The sequence below is a fragment of the Sturnus vulgaris genome, chromosome 22 (assembly GCF_052056855.1).
Source record: "Sturnus vulgaris isolate bStuVul1 chromosome 22, bStuVul1.hap1, whole genome shotgun sequence".
Lineage (NCBI taxonomy): Eukaryota > Metazoa > Chordata > Aves > Passeriformes > Sturnidae > Sturnus > Sturnus vulgaris.
In genome coordinates, this window is record NC_142264.1 from 6,560,216 (window position 1) to 6,581,171 (window position 20,956).

The window sequence follows — 20,956 nt, forward strand, 5'->3', positions numbered from 1 at the left end:
CTGCTCAGACACCTGGACTGCTCTGGGATAGATGAGATGGACTTTGTGGGTGTTTGTCAGTCAGGCTTTATTAAACCTGACTCCAGGTGACACTGTGGCTCCCCTAGCACAACATTTCCCCTTCCACCATGTGGAGGGCAGCTGAATCCAGAGCTGCTGTTAAACACAACTGCTGGTCATGGCACTGTGGCCACTCAGCCACAGCTCTGGATTTGATGCAGGGCTCCAGGCTGCAGAGCTGCCCCTCAGAAATGGCTCCTTATCCACCATAAATTCCTGCCTGAGCTCATCACACACTCCCTGGGCAAGGTCTGCACTCCCTGAATGGGCATTTCTGCTCTCCTGTGTCTGTGCTGCCAGCCCAGGTCACTGCTGCCCCAATGCACTGCTCGACACTCACCAAATCTTTAAATCTCTTTTCCTCTGCAGGGAGAAAATGCCAATTACCAGAGGCTCCCATGTGAATTCTGCTGATGACAGGAATCACTTACTGTTTGTCACCCCTTTGCCTGTACCTGATGGTTTATTGGGAAAGGGCTCAGTTTATGCACACACCAAGATATGGCTTCATTGGTATTCCTTGGGTGGATGCTCTTCTGCTCCCATCTTAATAATCATCTCCTCTCTTATCTAACAGGGCTCTGTATGGAAGAATGGGGGTCAGAGAGGGGCAGGGACAGCAGTGCAGGAAACACAAGGATACCAGGGCTCCTGTTCTGCTGGGGGCAGTGGGATAAAGCTCATCCACATCACTTATGAACAGCATGCTCTGGTATTACAGCCCTTGTTTGTGCTAGGTGCACAAACACCTTGTGTGACTAGCCACTTTCATGCTTTGTGAAATTTCCCAATATAATATTTATGGGGAAAAGACAATTTTAGGCACTAATAAAATTTTACATAAAAATCCTCAAATCGCAAAATGCACTTATGCTATATTTTCTGATTCTTTTTTAGAAGTTTTTTAGTTTTTAAGATTTTTATTTCTGTTATCCAAACCCTCCAACCTCTGATACCAGGGTCTAGTGATGCCTGGTGCTCCCCAAACATAAGGTAAGGAATTTTTTTCTTGCTTCGAAGACCTTGAAGTTTTAGACCTAAAATTTCAAAGGACCAGATATCCCACAGAGTGCAGTTCCCAGCCCCTTTACTACACTTTGAAAACCCTGAGCAGAGAAGACACAACATGGCAGGCTAAAGAAAAATTCTGAGAAACAAAAAAATACTGAAAAGGACTTGTTTTGGATCAGGATAAACCCTCTGGGTACCACAGCCTCACAGTGGGGGGGTATTCACTGTTCTGTTTTGAATGGGAGTCTCTTCCTTTCTAGGGCAGTTTTGTTCCTAAATTGAGTCTGTGGCAGCACCTTTGTCCCCTCACATCTCTCACTTTGGTGTCTGGTGCTGTCCCCCTGCCTTGATTGTCCTGGTCTCACCCAGCTGCCACTGATCACATGGGCTCATCCTAAATTATTTAAATTTACAGCTACTTGGTGTAATCCTGCATTTATGTTCCCTTTGAATCCATTTCGGCAGCTAATGCCAGAGAGCGCCGGGGTACCTTTCACACAATCCCGTTCTAATGAACAGAATTTAAATAGAGGAAGATTGAATTAGAAGTCAAAATAATTACTTTTCTGTGCACTTCTGCAGCGCAGAGAAGAAGAAATCAGTAACCAGAGCCTGGATATACTGGAATATCCTACAACCACCCCTCCACCCCTGTGCACAGCACAGTCTGCTTTGTGCTGGTTCTAGTCCCGCTCATTAATTGTTCATTAAACCCAGTCAAAACTCCTAGAAAGGTTTGTGCTAATTCACCCTTCAGTAAGGGAAAAAACCAAACAAACAAAAACCACATTAAGGGGAGCATCCAAGCTGCACAGGAGAAGGCAGCAGACAAATGGGTCTCTCCTGTGAGAGGCAGGAAAACGAGGGGAGATTTCCAGGCTGAGCTGCTCCAGCAGGGATTTGTGGAGCCTGGCTGCAGCCCTCCAGCTGCAGAACTCTTGCCACGGAAGAGAAACCTGAAATATCACCAGCTCAGAAGGAACCACGAGCAGAGGATGGTGTTTAAGTGCAGCCAAGGCACTCTGTTCAAACCTGCCTGTGTGCTGAGCCCGGGCAGCCCCAGCCTCTCACCCACCTTGTGGGACCTCCAGGTGCCTCCAGATATTAAAAGACATCTGAGCTTTGCTGTCTGGAGCTCACAGGTTAACCAGACAAAGAACAAAGGTAACCTTAAGGACAGGTAGTAAGACATATTCCCCACTAATCTCCCAGACCTGCAGAACACACCGGGAGAATTTTTACTCTTTTTGTTCCTAATGATTCTGACCCACGTTTTTTACCTTTATTTCTACATATCATGTTTCTTGATGACTTCTCTCAATGAGGAACATTTCTCTCTCTGTCTATATCCAAACCCAGCAGAATAAAGTGTAATTGCTGCACCTCAGATGATCTGAGAAATCCTGGTTCACTGTTCCTTCCCAATTTCAGACACGTAGATGAACTCCTGCCTGGGGCTTTGCTTGGCTGGCTTCAAAGTTATGGCAGCAAGTTGTGCACTGCAGCCCTCCTCACATATGACATTTTAATCTGAATCCTGTCCAGATAACAAAAGTTGGATCCTGAAATATTAATGACAAACAACTGCAGGACTGTGGGTGATTTGCATTGCATCTTTTTTCAGCAAGGAAGTGGGATCACCTTTCCTGGGACCTGAGCCTGTGCAGATTGCCTCTGCAACTGATGGAGAAGCGTGCTCTGGCATGCTGTCAATCTCATAAACAAAGGTGTTGTCAGGGAGCCTTATTTAGAAGTATTTCAAATTAACCTTGACAGAAGAATTAATAAATAATAAGAGCTGAATGATATATAAATAAATCAATTACACTATAAATTTTAAAACAGCATGGTCTCAACTATTGCAGGGTGAGCAATACGGAGAAAGTTCATGTGGGCTAAAACTTCTCTGGAGTATTTCTGATGTCCCCTCAGGAGCCCCAGGGCTTCTAAGGGAAAGATGAAGGGAGTCACAGACTGAGAGGGGTGTTAGGAGAACACTCTGTGTGCCACAGAGACTGTGCAATGCTCTCCTTGATCCTTGGAATATTGCCCCTCCAGATGGGACCCCAACTGTAACAGCTCAATCATAAGTAAATTTATTTCAAAGTGTCAAGAATTTAAAAGGAATGGCCAATATTGGAGTTTCTATGGCTTGGCTCCAGCATTCATGCAAAACTAGGGGAGAGGTGAAGAAGACTAAATGAGAAATCAAAGTGAGATTTATCCTTTCTGACCCTGGCTGCCTGCTCTGAGTTAGTCTTTTTGTCTTCTTCTGGCTGATGGAGAGAGAGAGGAAGATCCAGGGGCCTATGAATCACATGTGAAAGTTCCCTATTTCAGGGTGAAGGCAAACCTGTGGCAAACCTAGGAAAGCTGCTTCTTAGTGGCTGCTTCCAGGTTTTGGCTGTCCAACTTCTGAGCTGCTGGACCCATTTAACCACTGAAAGACTGGGCTAAGCTCCTCTGGGTGACTGGTCAAATAGGTGTGAGCATTGCTGCCCCTTAGCTCATTACTTTAATTTCTGAAGAACACAAAGCCCCCCAAAAAAGGCAGGGAAAAAGGCATTCAGGCACCAGGGTTGTGGATGACCTTATCAGAATTCCATAGTTAGGTGGAAATTGGTTTAAAAATTCAAATGACTGTTCACATAAAACTGCTCGCAGGATTCACCCAACTGTAATAGCAACTCTCTGCAAATGATTATGCAATTACCTCCAGGAGGTCAAAAAGTAATTACCACATAACCTGCTCTCTTCTGCTGGTTGCCTCTAATAAATAATAGATGCAAGCTCTACTTGGCTTTAGAAGAGAATTTGCCATTTCTTTACCCTGTAATTACATTAGATTATTTACCCAGCATGGTCAGCTGTGACCATGTAGGTCAGCTAACATGATATAGGAAGAATGGGTGAGAATGATTTATGCTCTGGATCTCCTCCAGCACCTGGGATCAAAGGGAGCTTTGGTTTCTCGTGCACCCAGGACAAATCTTTCCCTCTGGCCACATCAGCTCCCCTGGGTGCTGAGCATCCTCTGGGATGTGCTCAGCCCAGTGCAAACCCACACATTAAATGGCCAAAGCCCCAGCAGCCAAACTGGTCTGTAGGGCTTGCTGGGATTCCCTGCAGGACACCCTGCTCCACACCCTCTAGTGCTGTCAGGACTTCAACAAGGACATAACATTTTCTTTAGCCTCAGGCTTAGAAGCCTGGAAGACCCAAGTCCTGTGTGTTTTCCCATGGGCAGGTAAGCAGGCTGTCATCATTTTCAGCTTTGTCACAGAGAGGTTTTTGTTGTTGGCTGAATTTCATGCTGAGGCAATTTCTTCCTGAGGATCTGGAATGATGGCATTTGCTGTTTCCCTGACTATCACCTTGGAAGATGCAAACCTTTGGAATGCTCTGCCTGTTCCTGGCAGTCTTTGAAATCATCTGCTCTGACCTTGCTAGGAAGGAAGACATTTATCACTGGGGAGCAGAGAGAGATGTGGGGCATGGTGTGCTCAGAGCCTGGCAGAAGCAGAACAAGATGCACGGTTTCTTCCTGGAGAAGTTGACAAGAAAAGTGGAACAAGGCAAGTAACGTGTGGAGGAAAGACCAGATCATTGTTTTCATTTCACACATGGAGTGGGGAGCAGCAAGACAGAGACACTTGATCAAGGTCATGCAGCAAATCTGTGCCAGGGCAGCACAAGAAGACTCCAGATCTCCTGGGGGCTGGTCAAAGTCTGCACCAAGAAAACATTTTCCCCTCAAGGTCTCTGCCTGTTAGGAAGCAGCTCAGGCTGAGCCAGAAAAGTACGGGCTCACCCATAACATATTTCCCCTGTCAGAAGATAAGTGTATCTCCCACTTGCTCCTTACTACAGTCGCTGTTTAATAAATTAAGGGTCTAATTACATGGTATGGAAGTGATGTTGTTACACAGATGCAGTCACTGGAAACAAGACCAAGCAATAATGTTCCAACAAAACCCAGAGGCCTTTGCTCCTGATTTCTATTTTATGTTTTGTAGTCCCTGCGTTAGAGAGTGTGCCACAAGCTGGGATCAAATCAGGTTTTAATGTACCCTGTGACTGATGGACACAGTTCCAGCAAGGGCTGCAGTCTCAGCAGTCTCTCCCCTGTCTTTTCCCACCTGTTCTTCCACAGACACAAAACGTGGCCAAGGCTAAAGGTGAAAAGTATGCCTAGAGCTGCTCCTCTTCATCATCTAAAGGTAATGGGAAATATTTAAGGAGGGATCACTTTAATGCTATTATTTTAAGGATGCCAGCCTGCAATGACCACAGAACTTTCAATTTCAGCCTGTGCAAATCTGCCCAGTGTCACTGTTGAAGCTCATGCTTTAATGTCTGGAATCAAGGGTCTTAGGGGTCTTTCTGACTTAAATGACTCCGTGATTCCCAGGTCACCTCTCTGAGACCCACGGCCCCTTTCACACAGGCATTTTAAGGAAGAATTGCAGTGTTTTGATTCATGGCCTCGGGTTCTACAGCCACTCCCCCACAGCTCAGAGGGGCCCAAGGAGTTAAGTGGAGCTGGTGGGTGTCACTTGAGGCAGATGTGAGTGATTTCTCCATTGTGGGCACATGCAGGTCAGGGTGGCTGTAGCTTTCAGTGTGTCACTCCTTTAAAGCCAGCTGGGACAGGAAGGATGGCAGGTTCATTCCCTTCCAACCTGGACAGGCACAGTCAGCCACGGCTGGGGATTGCTGAGCTCTGTGTTACCAACAAAGGGCAATCACCCTGCTGGGAGTTAATGACAGTTCTGCACACAATAGAAACCTTTGAGAGTAATTACAGAGTCCTGTGGTGCCCCTGGGACCCGGTGCACTGGGGAACCTGAGCTCAGGTGAGGGGCACAGAGGCAGCCCCACACCTGGAATGATCCAAACCCTTGTCCAGCACCTCAGGGGTTACCTGTGAGCCATACCTAGCACCAGGGCAGAAATGAAGATCACTTCTGGGGTGGCAGGAGGTTTGTACAGTTCTGCACTGCTGTGGGGCTGTTGCAGGTCCAGTCCATGCTGTGCCAGTGCTGGCTTTTTGTAGGAAGGAAACTCGAGTTTGCTGAACACTAGAGACTGAGGGATGAGAGGAGAGGGACAAGTGTGGACATGGATCTCAAAGGGCAGTGCAAGGTACTGAGCAGGAAAAGGGAAGAGATGGAGAGCGAGAGACCCTCAAAAAAACCTGCAGGCTCTGAAGCCTGGAATTAGTTTTAAAAAGGCTGGAGCTGGGCCATTCCCCCTCATTTCCTTTTCTTTGAACCCCACAGCTCTGCATAACCTCCTTCAAAATGTGTGCTATTAGCAACAGTTCCCTCCCTCCTTCCCGAGCAGAGAGATGCATTGAACTAATTAACGTGCAGGGTTTGTGCAATCCCATTTTGGTGGCTTAGCACTGGATGTCCCTCAGCAGCGACGTGGCTGGAATGAGAAAAAGGCCACAGAGGCAGAAAACGATGACACCAATATCTCAGGAGCCAAAAGGCCTGGAGCCAAGAGGCTGTGAGGGTGATGAGTCCCTGGGGGCACCGTCATTCCAGGGAGCAGGATCTGATGGCTGCAGGGAGGAGGGATTCTCTTCCCAGCAAGAAAGAGGGGAAAGGAAAAGAAAAAAGAGAGAGAAAGAGGGTACAGCATCCATACTCTAGAGAACTCCAGTGGTGCTGCCCAACCTGTTTGTTCTTGCAGGTCTTTAACTCAGGAGGCACCAGCTCTCATTTCAGTATTTATATTTCCCTGGAGCAGCACCAACTGTATTTCAATATAAACGTAATGCAGTTAATTGAAATCAGTAAGTTCAGCAGTCATTAATAACAGATCTCTGGGAAGGAATATCCCTGCTGCAGTTAATGATCAGCATAAAAAAGACCTTCTTTCAAAGTGTAATGGTGAGCTTGGTGTTCATTTCATCGTTGATTAGAGCAAGTTAAACTTTGCCCCTGTCTATAAGTTGTATATTTAAATATGAGGAGTATTTGAAGATATCAAAATACCACAGGTTCTTTGGAGCAAATCCAGCCCTCGTGGCTGATCCCCAAAAGAGTGATGTGACTCTGAAGAAAAGAAAAGGTGGAATTAGCCCATAGATGCTACAGTGGACCAAGTTCTGCTGTAAGCCTCAGTGTAGAGCAGGTTTGAGACTCAACAGAATGAGCAGGATTCCTCCAGATCTGTGGAAAATCTGGCACAATCTGACCCAGCCTGGAGCTTGTCACTGCAGCCCCAAGATGCCATTGCAGGTGACAGCCCTGAATTCAGGGAGGTCCTGAATGTTTGAAAGTGCATTTAGGATTGCAATAGCACTGGGAATGGCTTTGGAAATCTGACTGTGTAAACAGAGCTCTGCCCCTGTGGGTACAGCATAGTCAGGGTTTGCCCTGTGGTTGGGGCAGTAACACAAAACCAGTTCAACTGCAATGTGAAAATGGAAGTCCAGATATAGGTCCTGAATTCAATTCTCTCTATTAGAACATCATGTCTGAGAGTGGCTTTTTCCGAGAGGGCAAAAGGGGTGACATCATTTTAAAAGCCTTGAGGAAACCTCTGCTGTAAGTACCTGAAGCAGAAGTGTTGGACTGTGAGTTTATAAATTTCTTCTGCTGGAAGAGGAGAAGGCTTTGATACCATTCGGGGTTGTCAGAACTTCTACTGATTTGCAGCAGTCTGGGTTCAGATATTGCAGCTCCAGCTCTCCCTCAGTGGAGCTGTAGGTCTGTGAGGTGCTTGGTGAATCTCATGGTCTGTTTTCACCACAGTGTACAAGGAACTGGGTGATTCCTCACCTGAAACGCTCATCCTCTTCAGGGAGCCTGTTGGGAAGGATGGCTCTCATCCTGTGGCAAACCACAATGAAAAGATGTGCATGAACAAGGCCAGCACTAACAATAAACCCTGCTCCTTGAATTAGAATGAGGAATGCAGTTTGACAAGGAAAATGGCAGAAGGTGTATGTGTGGCAATTGCCTCTGTAATAGGAAAGAGAGAAGCCCCAGGATGATGACTGGAGGGAGACATGCACCCTAAAGTGGATTATCTGCTGGGGGGAATTTACTGCACACCTGAAAATGGCACAGATGTAAAATGACACTCACAAGTCCATCCTTGATCATCTCAAGTGGTGCTTGTGCTGCCAGACTTCTGCCTGGAAAAACTGCATTTGTTTTCTCACTGTGTTTTGACATCCAGGCTTTTGTTTCCCAGCACAGCCTGCAAGAGCTGTAAGTGGAACTTAGTGCTGAAATAAACTCCAGTACAGGAACAGAGGTTTTGCTTCTTCCAATTAGAGGAACTATCCTGTAAGTCCTGCAGCAGGGATCACTGTGGCACTGCTGAACACTGTGGATCCAACATGCTTCCCTTGGGTGACAGCTCTATAGAGGCACTGTGGAAATGAAAACAAAAATGCTGTGTATATAATGCAGTGATGGATTGCTGCCTAAATTTCATTTCACAGGATGCTTTGGTAGGAAACCTCACTGAAGGCTTGTGTTGGTGCTGCATAGGATTTCTTCAGTCTCTGGAGTGTTTATAGGTAGTGCCAGCACAGCCTTGGAGTCCAGAAAGTAAACAAAATGAAAATATTTAACAAAATTTAAATTCTGTGCTGAGGAAAGTAGACTTCAGCTTCAGGATCACACCTACATGTGAAAGAGACCAGTGAAAGCAGTATTCATAGTGGTGTGTTTTCAGCCCAAACAACCAAAAAGATCCCAGTTGGTTGTAGAACCTTTTCACATCCTTGTGCCCCACAGTAACCACTCAGGTGGGACTTGTGCACCTGCAGAATGGGAATGTCACCACTCTCCTGCCCTCCCAGGCTCTCCAGGAAACCACAACAGCACCTGAAACCTGCACCAAGGACAGAAGGAACAACTTGCACTTCCTCCTTGGAAGAGGTTTCTTAGTGAAAAATACCACAGAAGGAAATAGTGTGTTTTGCAGAAGTGTATAAAAGCAGCTCATGACTCTCAATAAAGGTGTCAGTGTCCCTGCTGGTCTGAGTCTGTGCATTGGTCATTACAGGGAGGCAGAAACCTCTGGAAGATGTTGCTTGGTTATATGTGAAGTTATACTGGCTGCTGATGGCTGCATCTCAATACTTATGGCCAGAATATATGGCACTATCAGAGCAGATCTGCTAGGAAGCCAGCTGGAGAATGAGGGCTGTCTTGGGAGCTCTCCATCACCAGATAATAGCTTGAGCTCCATAAAATCTCTTTTTAGCATGAAGTCCCATTTCTGGAGCACAGCAAATCCATGGACAATTGCTTGTTCCATCATGGAAGTCAAAACATTTTATCCTTTCCAAATCAAATTTTATTTCCTTCAAGTCCCTGTAGAGCATCCTGAGCCCAGGTCATTTGTTTCCTTCATCATCCCTCTCCCAGTAGGACAAAGTAGAAAGAGAGATGTGATCTCATTTAAAATAAACATTTTAGTTGCTTTTCCTAATGATGAAGAAAAAGTTACTGTTAGAGGGGCTCGTCAGTAGGGGAACAATCCAACAGCTTGTTCCCCAAACACCACAGCTGGAAAACTCTGGCTGAGCCAGCAATATGAGAAGTGCAGAGCTCAGCACTGGTTTCCTGCCAAGGAAGAAGAGATCTCTTCCCCTTCCTCCTCTCCACCTCCACACCAAGACAATCAGCACTGTGTGAAATGGACAGCACACACAGGAGGGGCAAACTGTGTTGATATCCCCATCATCTACAGGGCCTGAGGGGGTTTGTGAGGTTTTTGGGAGTCTTGGTGTCCTTGGAGAGCAGATCTTGATGCATGGACAGAGCTCAGCTCTCCAGGACCTTCCCCCTGTGGGAGTGGGGAGAGAAAGAAGAAGGAGGAGATGCAGCTCGTAGCAAAGGAAAATAAAACACTAATGAGCTGCAGGAATGGGCACAGAGCCAGACCCCCCAAATCATTAAACATGGTCAGGTTCAAGAGAGCTCTATTAAAGTGTCCATCAAAACTCTTGCCCTCAAATGGATTTATTGGATGAGAAGGAGGAGCTGGGATGCAGAGTAAATACAACAGTAATGGGCCCAGCCTCTCTGTGCCAGCAATGCCTGGTTACTGGAAAAGCTCTGTGAGATGGAACAGTTTTCTGGAGAAATGGAATTTAAAGGCAGGCCCGGGGAAATGCTGAGATTCAGATCTTCCAAAGCAAGCAGCAGCTGGGCAGGCAAGTGAGGGGTGCTGTGCTTGGGCTGCAGTGACTGCTCCATCTGCACTGTGCTCTGCTCATGGGCTACTTCTTTAAAATGACACAGAGCAGGCTGAGATGGGATATTAGGAAGAAGATATAATGTATATATACATAGTAAGAATAATATTCTTCCCTGTGAGAGTGGTGCCCAGAGAAGCTGTGGCTGCCCCTGGATCCCTGGAAATGTCCAAGGCCAGGAGCTTGGAGCAGCCTGGGATAGTGGAAGCTCTCTCTTCCCATGGCAAGAGGTGGAACAAGATGAGCTTTAAGGTCCCTTCCCACCAAAACCACTCAGTGGTTCTATACTAGAGCCAAGTTGACACCTGGCAGTGCTGCTGTGAGTCTCAGTGTCAATTTTAGTACCTGATCACATGGTGCTAAACCATGAGACAGTCTGAAAATTGAGAAATATTTCAGTGCCTCAAACTTTAAGTACATGAACAAGTCCCAGGACACCTCAAGTTAATTCTCCGCATGAGTGTCTTCTGCAGGAAGGATGGATTTAAGCATGTGGTTAAATGTTTTCCTGAATCATAGCCCTCAATTGTGAAGAATGCAGTTTATACCTAACACTTGGCACATTAGGCAGCACCCGTGTGGTTAAAACACACTTTTTCATTAAAAATTATAATTGGGGAAAAACAAATTAGAGCCAAAATGAAATAGGCTTTTTATTTTTCCCCTTTTACCAAGAGATTATGTATTTCCCAAATACAATTTTTCTAATCCATATCTAATGCATTAGAGGCATTCTGCTATTTTCCTCTAGACAAACAAATTTCCCACCCAGTGTGGGATCACAGCCCTGTTCCAGAGAGAAAAACAAGTCATAATAATGCTGAGGCTACTAAAGGAAAATGTTAAAATAATTAAAATATGAAAGAAGCTGCTGCCTTCCTGGGATTTCAATTTCAGAGGTGCCTGAGGGGAGGGGGTTGGATATCTCACACTGATACACTGTTTGATAAAGTGTGATAAAGACTTAGAAAAATTGGCAGATTAAACTGAAATAAAAGCTGAGGATGTTTGCATTCAAAAAGCTATTAAAAGCAGTGTGATTGAGCAGCAAGAAGCTTCTCTTTTATGCAAGAATGCACCGGAGTGGGATGTTTGCTGCATCGATGTCAAGGAGATCAAAGAGTTGTTTTTGTTAGTGGCACAAACTGTTCTTTTTGGCTGCTGGCTTGGATGTGCAATTGGAAGTCTCTGGGATCCTGCTGCTCCGTGATGCCACCACAGAATGGGACTGAAGGTCCAGGAGAGCTGTGTGATCCTGCCCTAAAGTGATGCTGCCCTGCAGAGGACTCTCCAAACCCTTCTGGGGCAGAGTAGCCAAAGACTTGGCACAGCACAGAGATGCTCACCCGGTGTTTGCCTTCCTAAAAACTCCTTCCCTCAGAACTGCTCAGGGGTTTTGCCTCCATTCAATTGCCTCCAAAACAATGGCCCTTTTTAAAGCTGGTTCAAGCTCAGGCTGCCAGTGTGCTGCCCAAAAGTGGGAGAACAATGTGATAGATCTTTCTTTCCCCCGCCCATCAGCTAATTAGCCTTTGACAAGGGTTTGTGTCCTGACAGTGCCCTCATTTGTGAGTAAAACCGCAGGTGAAGTTGCAGACCAGAGGGTTAAACCAGGCAAAGTGAAGGATCTGGTGCCTGACACAAGTCGTGGCTGTTGGATTGATCTCACAGCTCAAAGAACTGACAGCAAACCAAGGGGCTGCTCCTGCCAGAGAGCCCAGCACCCTGAGCTGTGCCTGTTTGCTGAACAGCCAGCAGCCCAAAGTGCTTTGTGTGCAATCACAAGCAGTGAAATCAGGTCCCTTCTCTGTCTAACTCCCAGCAGGGTGAAGCAGAGCAGCAAAGCTGTGACAAGCAGCTCCAACACCAGCAGCTGTGCTGGCAGCAGTGCCCACACAGAGACCTGGGGCTGTGAGAGCTGCTCTGCACCTCCTGCCAAGGGGCAAAACCCTGCGGATTGCCCTGCCCGTGGTGTCTGGGGATCCCAGTGCCTCCAAGGGCAGTGGTCCCTGCAGGGATGTCTGACACTGGGCTGTCAGGCTGGGCTGGGTGCTGCCAGGGGAGAATGCTGGTCCTGGTCCTGGGTAGGCAGGGGAGCCAGCTCAGTCTGGGACAAGGTCAGAGTCGGCTTTTGGCTACACAGACACACTTCCTTGCTCTCTTCCTAAACACTAGAGTTGTAAAAATATGATCTGTAGGTTATCTGCAGCAAAATCCCCAAGTAAGCGTTGATTCAGCAGCAGCACGGGTCACTCACACCATCAGATTTTAAGTTTACAGCAAGTCTTGCTACTTTTCTAACTCTCTCTCCCCCTGTTCCAGCCAAGACTACTCTTTTATTTCCAATTGCCTCCCTCTGGCAGCTTTATATTGGTGACCTGAGGGTGCAAATTAGATGTTTGAAAACACAGCAGTTAAATCAACAACTCTGAAGTGTAATAGAGGTCAGGACAGTTTGCTTCCAACTCAGTTACTCAGATTCTGCTTTGGTTCATGCTATCTGCATTTTGCAAAGTCCTTTGATTTCTGCACAGGGTGAAAACAGGGCCCAATCCTCCTTCTGTTCAAATCTCCAGCTCTCTGTACTTTCTCTCTGTTTTTAGGTTTCTAAAAAGAGGCAGTGGCTCCCTTGGTTCACTCTCAGTAATTTTCTGGGAAAGGCTCCCGGTCTGGACTATGTCCTTTGCCTTGGGGCTCTTCTCCTAAATCTGTCACTGCAACTGGGCAAAGTGACACATTTTTCCTGGAATTTTGGATCTGCCCTGCTGCCAATCAGTGAGTGTCTGGTCCGATTACATCGCCCATCCTTAATGGGCTCGTTAACATTTGGACACTCACATGTTCTGCTGGCAAAACACTCCCCTGGCGCTGAATGAACACCACGGATCAGGAGAACCATAACCAGGAGCTGCCGAGTGGGGCTTCGGGGGAAATATTTCACCATAATTTCAGAGCTCAGTAATTGAAGGCTGACTGGTGTGGAGGAAGGAGCCATTCTGCTCCACTATCACACACTGGAGACTTGGTTCATTTGTCTTGATTAGCAGGAGTTTAACCATCGCATGCCTTTAATTAGTGGCTTTCTCAGAAGGCTCGTTGGTGTGAAGAACCAGGGCCAGGCAGAAGCACAGCTGGGTGGGGAGGGGGCAGCTCTATGTGATGGGTTTGGGGCAAATCTTGGGCCACAGTCACTCAGGCTGGCAGTGCAGAGAGAACATCCCTTAGGCTGGAAATTGCTGTGCAGAGGAGCTGTGCCACAAAGCACATCTGCAGTGTCCTGGGGAACAGGGGTGTTTGAGCCAGTAAAAGCCAGGGGTCTCTGAGTCCTTCAGAGAGAGATCAGCGTGCAGGGGTTGAATTAAAGCCTTTAGATGGAATGAGTAAGTGAGTAGATGGAGTAAGTAAATAAATAAACAAATAGAATAAGTTTTAAGTGCTTTTAGTAAGTAAAAGGTCTTAGATGCCTGAGAAGCAGTACATGTTCTAGTGAAGGTTGAAAAACACACTGGTGTTTCCTTCGAGGCTCCAAGAACCTGGCTTCAGACATTATAGAGTTAGAGTTAAGAATATTGCTGACATTTTTCAGTTAGAACAAGGTAGGCTATGAGTGTAGTTTATACATACCCTGGTGTGCTAAGAAACCAGAATTCTAATAGGTTAAGGAGTAGTGGTCTGAGTTTGTGTCTTAGCTTGTTGGAAATTTCTATAAAAGAACATGCATCAGGGAGAGCTGGGGCTCTATGCCATGGCTTTATGCCATTGCATTTTGCCACTGCTTTAGCCATTGCTTTGTGTCACTTGCTTTTATGCCATTGCTTTGTTTTGTTTTTGTCTTTGAGACTGATGTGCTTCTGCAATAAATAACTTTATAGCAACTATTAGCTGCTTGGCTTTTTGAAGAACATAACCCGACATTTGGGTACCTAAGAGCACCCAGAGGTTCCAGAACCTCACACTGGGGTGTGAGCACTGCTGGGGGGACTCTGGAAGGCAAAGGTTCCCCTTTGCATGCAGCATCTCATTGGCACAGGTGGTTTCAACATAAGATTGAGACCTTTGGTTTCAGTCCCTTAATATTTTATTCTGCATATTTAAAGTGCCTGCTGCTTGAGAGGGGTGAAGAGGGAAAAGTTTCTGCTCACAACATGCTTCACGAGCAGATGAAACCCAAACAGCACAAAGCAAAGGGAAGCTGTGAGCATCATTTGCTAAGGGGTTCTACCAGGTACTTTGAAGAGGTGCATTGTGAAGAACAAGAGGCTTAGGGTGGCGAATGATCTGCTCTCAATCTGTTTGCAGTCCTTTTGAACAGGAGAAAGGTTTATATCAGCATTGCCAAGCACTGGAGCTCCTCTGAGCACAGCGCAGGGGCAGCATCAAGTGGCTCCCACACCTCAACCAGCACTTGAATCTCTTTGAGGAGGGCACTGTGGTGTTTTGGGTGTGCAGGGCTGATTCTTTTGGAGGAAAGAGAAACGTCATGAGGGGAATTTGGGGCAGATTATCACTGCCTTTGGTCTGCTTTTGTGTTTTTGTTTGGTTTGTAGAGGTTTCTGGTAGGAGATTATGGAGCACTGCCCTCCTTGGGAGCTTTGTTCTCTTTTCTGTCAGGCAGCCACAAATTTAAGCACACAGGAGTTGTTTCATCTGAAATCGTTGGCCCTCATGTAAACAAGGCCATTAAATAGAGGAAAAGACAAATGATGTTAGCAGGCATGTGCTTTATTCTGTCTCAGAAAGCTTTTGATGGCTGGCTGATCCCACATGCACCTTGGAAAGGTCTGGGCTATTAGAGAGAGTAAACAAGTCTTCACTTTACCTTTCTTACCCTTTGCCTCTCCCTTTTCTCTCCCTCCTTCTTGTCCTAATGCCACCTTCCCATTTCTACTTTCCCTAATTTATTATTTTCCATTCTGTGTATCCTGGAGACAGGATACATTTTTTTAACAGGCAGGGTTTCTAAATCCTTTTATTTTCCTTCAGATTTTTTCTGGTCACCTCCAAGCTGTGCACACACACACATAAATACACACACACATGTATTTGTATGTGTCTTTGTTAACATCTTCTCTTTCCATCCTTTGAGTTCACTAGTCCTGTTTCCATGAAACTTTCCTCTCCTTTCATCAATCCAAAATAATAAACAGATTGGATTTCCTATCTCTTGGATTGCTTTTCCAAGTGCTGCATTTTCTCTCTCTCTTTTTTTTTTTTTCCCTTGGATTTTCTTCCCTTTTTAAAAATTTATTTATATTTTTATTTTTACTTTACTTTCAAAGAAATCATCCTTTTCCTCCCTTGGTTCCTGGCTTCTCCTCCAGTGTTTTATTCAGGCTATGGATGATTGTCTCCATACACTCCTTTTATGCTATGAAATGAATTGCTAATACAACCCCTGCTGGGAGAAGCATAGTCTGATCTTGTCCTAAATAGGGCCTTGTTTGCAGGGGATTATGTATAAATGTATGGACTGCATCATTATATATTCACTTAGTGGAAAGAGGTCTCTGCTTATTCCATAAATGAATTCCTGGGGAGAGGAGATGCATCCAGCCTGGAGGTGCCTTGAAGTCCACTCCTGCTCCCCTGGCATGGCTGCTCAGTGAAGCCCAGCATCAACCACAAGAATATTCACTGCCACAGGATCTGGAAAGGTGAGGGGGGACAGAACCCATGTCATCCACAACATTCCTGCCAGCTCCTGGCCCAGGCATTCCCTGGAATGTGGGAAGATCTTGCACTGGGGGAAGCATCCAGGCCTGGTGAGGAGGCAGGGACAGATTTGGGTGTCAAACCTCCAGATCAGCTCCCTGCCAAATAGAGATGCAGTGCTGATCCCTGAAAAATGCACCAGCAGGGGCAGAGCAGGATGCAACCCCCAAAATTCTGTTAAATACAAAGCTAAGCTTTGCCCTGAGCTGCTTATGGTCTTACAAGAGCTGTGAGAATAACAGGGGGTGAATAGGATACAGGAGCCCTTCTTCCAGCCCCATGGTCTGCCACAGCCATCCTGCCTGCTCCCAGAGCTGCCCCACAGGTTAGAAATATCCTAAACCACAGGCAGGATGGCAGCTGAGGCACTGCAGGATCTGTGGGATGCTCCTTGGAGGAGCACTGTGCAGTTTCCAGCCAGATCCCTTTACAGTGTTGGCTTGGATTGTATTTACTGGCACAAAGGAAAAAATAGATAAAACTAGGTTTTCCCTTTTTTCATTTTATTTTCTCCTTCTGGACTGGGCTCTGGGCTTCTCTTAGGAAAACCATAAAGTGTCCTATTAAATCAAGTCATCATAAGGCAACATATAGCACAGCCTCTGAGTGGGGTTTGTGCTGCTATCAGCTCTGATCCATCAGCCAGGCTCGGTTTCACCTGAGTTCACTCTGCTCTGAGCTAAACCTCAGTCCTGAAACAATCTCTGCCTTCCTCCTCCTCCTTCTCAATACACCCTGAGCATGGAATAACTCAAAGCTTCTGTAACGTGCTGTTTGTGTTTGCTGTGAGAGCCCCTCGCTAATGGGCAAGGTTCATGTTATTTCCATTTGTGTTACTCAGACTCCTGGGGCATACAACTTAAAAAAAAAAAAAAGAAAAAAAAGAAAAGACCTGCATATTTTAAAGTGTAAACAGAACCTAGTGTTTTCTTAAATAAATGTGACAATTGCAATAATATTTTGCAGATTACAGGAGAAGGAACTTAAGGGAAACATTTCCAGAGCTTCAGCACTGTGTATTTTGCTGATGCTTAAATAAACTCCTCTTTGTTACTGCTGTTCTTTCTGCCTTGCTGTTAGTTTGATGCTACTTGAAAACCTTAAATGCCTAGAAAATCCTTCTGCTAGACAGGGATGTTGCTTTCTATCTTCTGGTCTGCCCAGAAACCTCTCAATTCCCTCAGTAGCTTTGCACTCAGGCAGGCAGATCCTGCTTTTGCAATTCTTAGCTTTTGCCTGTGAGTCAGCAGCTCCCTGGGCTCATATTAACAACCCAAATCAACAATGGCATGATTGAGGCTTTATGCCTGGGTCTGTCCACACTGCTGCCACCATCCAGGCAAAGCCCATCTGACTCACCAGGCTGGTGACAGCCTCTTTAGCCCTGGCACATGAATAAAACCCCAGTGATCACACCAGGTCCCCTGGTTCTTCTCCCTGCTGCAGGAGCAGAAAAATCTTCACCCTTCTGGGAGGCATCTGACCTCTGTTCAGCTGGAGTTTAATGTGAAGGCTGCCTCGCTGCCTGAAAGCCACACAAAAAGCAGAAGGACAAGCAGGCTGAAGTTATAAATCCAGCTTTTCTGCAGAGAAAGCAATTCCCTTCCCCACTCGGCCCCTGGAGCTGATCCCACCCTTGCCTGCAGCATTAAGTGCAAACTTTGGCCACCTGCAGCGTGTCCCTTTCAGAACATCCCTCCTCCCCAGCTGCTTTCACGCTGCTGCAGCCCTGCAAGCAATGAGGGCACTTTGTCCTGGCTGGTAGAAAGGGGTGAACCTTTCCTCTGCCAGTGCCAGGAGGAACTCGTGGCCACCAGTCTGGAAACTGTGTGGTCTCACCTGCCTTGGTCTCGGATCTCAGCTTTGTCACAGCTACCCTGGCTGCAGTGAGTAATTCCCCTGAGCTCCTTCCTTGAAATGTCCATTCCCCATCCCCAAGCAGACTAAAGGGAAGAAGAGAGCACTCTTAAGAACACCAATCCCTGGGTAATTTTTGCTGCCTTAAAGGTATTCCTGCTCTCTGTCTGGCCTCACAAAAAGCATCATTAAGCTGTTCAGTAGAATGCAAAACCATATGGAAGCAAAAGCCTCCTGTACTGAGGTCAGTTTTCCGTGGAGACTGAGGCTGGAGCAGGCACACTGCAGGGCTGCTGGTACTGCTGGCAGTGGGGGAGAGCCAGGAGTCCCATGGGGATGTGATGGGACAGCTCTAAATGTTCCCTGTGCACACCACAGGTGTGTGAGGAGCATGTACCTAGTGGTGCCAAGTGCTAAAGTCCTCATGGAAGCTTGGTAAGCACGTAGGAGAAGGAATGGGATTGGGACAGACCTCAAACTCTGCAGCACTGCCCTCTGAAATATCAAATATGGGGAGAAAAGGGCTCAGCAAAATCAGTGCCTGCCTGCAGCTCTCCAGCCTCAGACACACACTGCAGCCAGTGCTGAGACACAGCTTTAAGTGTGCTTAAATATTCCATTTAGCCTTGAATAAAGCCACCCCATCAGGCGTGCAACTTTGTATGGACACCACAAGTCCATAGATGGTGATGGAGAGCAGGAGGATTGGGGACAGCCTACAAATTACCTGCAGAAACGTGGGCCAGATGGCACTCAGCAGTGTCACCAGCAGTTTGATCCATCTCCAGTGGGCTCCAGCTCTGACTGCAGGTCACACACCTGCTGCAGGCAATGCCCTCCTGGCTGGTGCAGCCCGTGTCTGCTCTGTTCCCTTTCCTTGGTGTCTTCCCAGTCAGGTGTCACCTTCCTTTTGGCACTTACTAAACTCCAAGCTCCTTTCTGTCTCAGCTGTCTCAGGATCTTTTACTCACCAAGCTCCTTCTGGGGCCGGTGGGGATGGAAGGTTTGCCTGTGTGGAGGGGGGGAGATCAGTGTGTTTATCTGGGATATATATTCACCTGTGGAGAAAGCACTGGACACTCAGGAATGCCACAGTTGTCCTTTTGCTGTGCAGCACTTCTTACAGGTGAACTGGATGGAATTCAGGACCAAATACAGCCTGAGCCATGATGCTGAGGGTGAGAAAAAGTCCAATTTCTCAGATACCACCAGGATTACAGCCCTGTAAAGATAATTTGGGGTATTGTGGTGTCTCCTGGCTGACCCTGTGACCCCATGTCCATGCCATGTGGAGCTCTCCTGTGGAGGGCACTGCTGTACTTTCCCACTGAGCAGCTCTGCCTCTCTGGTGCTCACTCACCTCCTGGCTGGATGTAGAAATTGTGCAAAAGCTCAGTAACTTTAAAGGAGGAAGAAGGTGAGAAACACGGCATAAAAGGGAGGGGGTTTTTTTATCTCACAGTCTTCCAGTTTTGTTTCCTCTTGCTTGTGTCAGAGTCCCTTTCAACCTTCACACCATATTAGTATGGATTGCATGCCTCCATTAGTTACGTACCTTAATTCCAAGTTTGGGACCTGCTCACACTGCCTTGCAGCTTGCTTCATCCAACTCATCATTTCCAAATTAGCTGAACTTGATTGAGGCAGATCAGGCTGCAGCCCTCGTGCACCAGGAGAAATCAGTCACTGCACTGCTTCCTCTGCAAACCTGTGCTTTGAGGGCACAGAATGGAGGAGAGGCCACGTCCCTCTCTCCACTCCCATCAGAGCTTCATAGGAGGAAAAAAAGTTCACAAAACTGAAAGGCTGCGAGCTTCAGATGCATTTATTGTGTTGAGCCTCCCCTGCCTTGTCCTGTGTCTAGATAAAACCTTAATAAAAGCAGCAGCGAGTGGCAAGGGGGAGTTTGTGTTGATTTTCTGTTGCCAGGGGAAAACCAAAAGAATGGAATTAGTGTGAGTTCATGTGAGTAACCAGAGTTAAGCCTGGACCTGCGAGTGTGTGTGCATTTTCTGCATGCTGAATGCAAAGGGGTGGAAAAAGCTGAACACGGACAAGGCTCGAGCTGAAAAGAGGAATTGAGCTGAGCTGCATATTCACATTGCCCCTGGATGCCAAGAAAGGTTGTTTGAAGCTCTGCAGAAATAAACCTTTTCCCCCTCTCTTCCCCCAAGGACTTGTAGTCCACTGTACAGTTCTTTCTCTTTTATGCAGAGCTCCTCTTTTCATTTCTCTTCTGATTTCTTGTTTTATGTTTCATGCTGCTGAATTACTGCAGTCATTCCCTTTTTCTACCTCCCAGCAATTGTCAAGGAAAAAAAAGAAAACGCCCCCAAAACATTCTGCAAAGTAACTTTACTCAGCACCACAGCTGCCTACCCCGGTGGAAACTCAAGCTTGTTTGCTTTATTTAAAGCTGCTCCCTTGCACACATGATATAGCTCACAGATGCCTGGAGTCTATTTACCTCCTGGCTTGTTTATCCTGAAATGGCCAATGGAAACTGCTCACATTTTTGTCTTGATAAGAATCCAATCATGGAAATTGATTGAACTACTTCGTTGAGCTTTTCTCTCACATTTACACTTTTCAACTGGTTTGAATTGTTTAATCTACAGTTAATTTAGAGACACACAGCCGTGGCACTGATATATCAGGAGATCAAGATAAATGGCTAGAGTGTTTTTATGAGCAAAAATCTCTCTAGATCCCAGTACATAAATCATTTGTTGTGAAATCGCTCATTGTCTTTAGGCAATGTCATAGTGAAAAATTCAATCTATTCATGAACGGAAAGTCAAGGGATTAGGAATGGTTTGAAGGGAAAAATGCCACGCTAAAAAAAAAAAAAAGAAAGTAAGATTTATCTCTTAATGCTCCCCTAGCACAACTTTCCTGCCCTTGTTTTGCAGTGTGGACTCTTGAATTGAATTTCACACCCTTTGTCTTTGTTCCAGTCAATAGGAAGCCATGAAGATGCTCCCAAGGGAAGAGGTATGTCTTTGTATTAATCAGGAGCATTTTCTCTCTACTTATCCCCTGATGCCACAAAGGAAGGCTGGAAAGTGGCCTACTGATGATTCC